Raw genomic sequence first — 3,024 nt, 5'->3', positions numbered from 1 at the left:
AGGGCAAGAAAATGGCAAATAGCAGGTTTTCTCTGTGAGTCCTGAAGGGCAGGTGGCTCTGCTGACGCCTGAACTTCAGTTCCCTCAGCTCTCACTTCATGCTTCTAGTCGCCGAAGAATAAAATGTTCAATTACTTTTGAGCCACTAGTGTCGTGGTAATCCATCACAGCAGCGGTGAAAATCTCACACAGGTGGCCTGGCCAGCAGGTGTGAGAGAGGAGGACATGCTGGGCATAAAGAGTAACAGAGGCCAAGGCACAGGGACACAGGGTGGGGGTGGGGGTGGGGGTTGGGGGGGTTGGGGGGGGAGAGCATGGCACACCCCTGGGTGATTCCAGGAGCACTATACGGGAGCTGCGTAACGAGCTGCCAGGAGCAGCCATATATGAAGCTGAGGCATTGCTTCCGGTTAGAGGTGAAACTGAGAACCATTTCATGGTCTCAAACAGAAAAGCAAAACTACTACATATTCAGTTTTGAGCAAAAGAGAATGGGGAAGAGCCTGGGGCGGGGGTGACTATTTAGGAAGTGATTGCAAAAGTCCTGCGAGAGGGAGACAATGTGAGCAAAGAAAAAGCCAAAAGAAGGAGACTTCGGAGCCGAAGGGCAACAGACTATTGGGGACAAGGAAAAAGAAAAGTCAAGTGTGACCCCGAATTTCTGGTTGGGCATTTAGATGACCTTGCTGCCCAAACGAATGGAGAAAAGAAGAGATTCCCCCAAAACACATCTGGGATCCGTGTGTTTGCCTGTTTGTGACAAGGGCCTTGCTGTGTCATTTAGGATGGCCTAGAACGTATACACACCGTGCATCGGGCTCCCGAGTGCTGGCGTTGTAAGTGAACAGCGTTATTCTCAGCTGGATGTGCACCGTCTCTGTTTCTACACTCCCTGGGTCGAGCAATCCCAGCAGCCTTTGAGGAGACCCTTTTAAACCTCCTGGCCTTTCGAAGGTCCTCACCTTTCCCGCCCTCACTGCCATTTCTACACTGCAGGTAGAACAGCTCACTTGCTACTCACAGATATCATTTACTGCTTACTGTTTGCAAGGTGCTGGAAGACTCCGGAGCTGCTATCAGAAAGAAGAAAACAATGACAAAAGTAACTAGCTGAAATTTAATCTAGATCGTCCCGGGTAACCTGGGGGCTGTTCCTTCTTCTGTAAGGGCATCCAGTTTCTTTTTGCTTTATATGTACAGCTTTGGGCGTGTCATCAGGCTCCCTGTCAACTTCCTCATCCCAGATTAGCAATAAGAACTCTCAAGTTACAAGTGTGAACTAAAGCACTATGGCTTAAACTATCTACGGGGTTTAAATTATATATATATATATTTCAAACTTAGTAAGTATCCTTTTGCACAGGACTTGTGCATGTGTCATACCACACATGACTCATATGTGAATTTCACAACACTCAAAGGAGCCCACACCTAGTTCAGTGACATAAGCCCCTAGCGCTTGTCTGACACAATATCTTGGTTTATGCTCTAAAGTTTCTTAACGCTTACTCTCATGTTTTGAATCCTCACACTTATTCTCTTGCTAGAATAGTTTTAAGGAAATTGGAGCTATAGATGCCTATACATCTATGCACCAGCGCGCGCGCGCACACACACACACACACACACACACACACACACACACACACACACGGTGTGTGTGTTTTGGGTTTGTTTTGTTTTTCCTAGCCCACTAAAGATTATATTGGCCCTGGTGGTTGATATTGTCCCTGAAAACAGACCTTGGGCTATGTGCAAGCTGAGGGATGTTTGACAGGTCATCTGTTTTTTAAAGACTGAATACTTCCTGTTCTGTCTTTTTCTGTTTTTCCTCCAGGGTAGACCAGAGCACTTCCTGTTCTCTCTTCCATTTCTTTCATCAGCTAATCCCTTAACCTCATCTCGGCTCACACAAATGAAGATTAAGATTAATGTGAGACTCTCGGACTCTCGGTTCTTTTCTTTCTTTCTTTCTTTCTTTCTTTCTTTCTTTCTTTCTCTTTTTAAGATGCTGAATTCTTTATCAAGTTCTTTCAGAAGAGTCAGTCCAGCCATCTCTGGTTTGCCAGCCCTAATTAGATGAAGCTTCTGAGCATAAATCATAGTTTCAATTCAACCTCAGGCTGTGTGCTGAATGGATGAAGAGAGAAGGAGCCATTGTCTTTGGTTCTCTGGCTAACCCCAGGGTTGCCCTGTGCTGGTCTTCCTCCAGGCCCCAGGGCGTGCCCTCCCAGCCTGATCGTATAGCTCTTCCAGGACATTGCTTCATCCCTCATCACCAGCATCCAGCAGACTTCTGTGAACAAGTCCTTTTCTGTGGCTTCCACAGATCCAAATGGATTTTTCCTCATGCATTTCATATCAGGACAACACTACTTATGTAAACACTCAAGATAAACTCTCAGAGTCACCTTTGACCCCTCGTTTCCCATCATGTCTCATCTTCAGCCAGTTGGTACTCACTAGCCCATCACCACTGTGCCTCTTTCTCCTGCTCTTTCTCTGCATCTCCACTGCCTCTGCTCAGGCCTTCATCCCTTCTCCCTGGACCATGCTTAGTCATCTGGCCCTTACGGCAGCAAGGCCTTACCTGGATGCAGCTGCCTGCCTTCCAGACTCCAGAACCCAGGTTCGCCAGTGCTCAGTCCCTCACAGGCTGCGCTAGCGTTCAGAGACAATACTGTTCACCTTTAAAACGTTTCCTCTCCCATAACATGGACTAACCTGACCTGTATCCACAGCCACTCCCACTTTAGCAATAACATCAGTGAAAATCACTAAAATACAAGGCTCTTGGGTACTTCAACATTTCCTAAACATGCCACGGTTCCTCCAAACCCCCTTCCCCCGCTGCACCCCCAACCTTTGTAGTCAACCCCTGTCCTCTACCATCAATGAACACCTGCTGTTGCCCACCTTGACCAGTGCGCATGCTTCGGGCATGACTCCTGAGCTGCCTCATGTAAAGCATGCGTGCAACCTTTTTCAACGCCGTCTAAGCACGGCTCGTTCAACAGAGATTCT

Source organism: Acomys minous (assembly GCF_964271855.1).
Source record: "Acomys minous genome assembly, chromosome: 14".
Classification (NCBI taxonomy): domain Eukaryota; kingdom Metazoa; phylum Chordata; class Mammalia; order Rodentia; family Muridae; genus Acomys; species Acomys minous.
The sequence above is the reverse complement of the archived record's forward strand: the minus strand, read 5'-3'. Positions refer to the sequence as shown.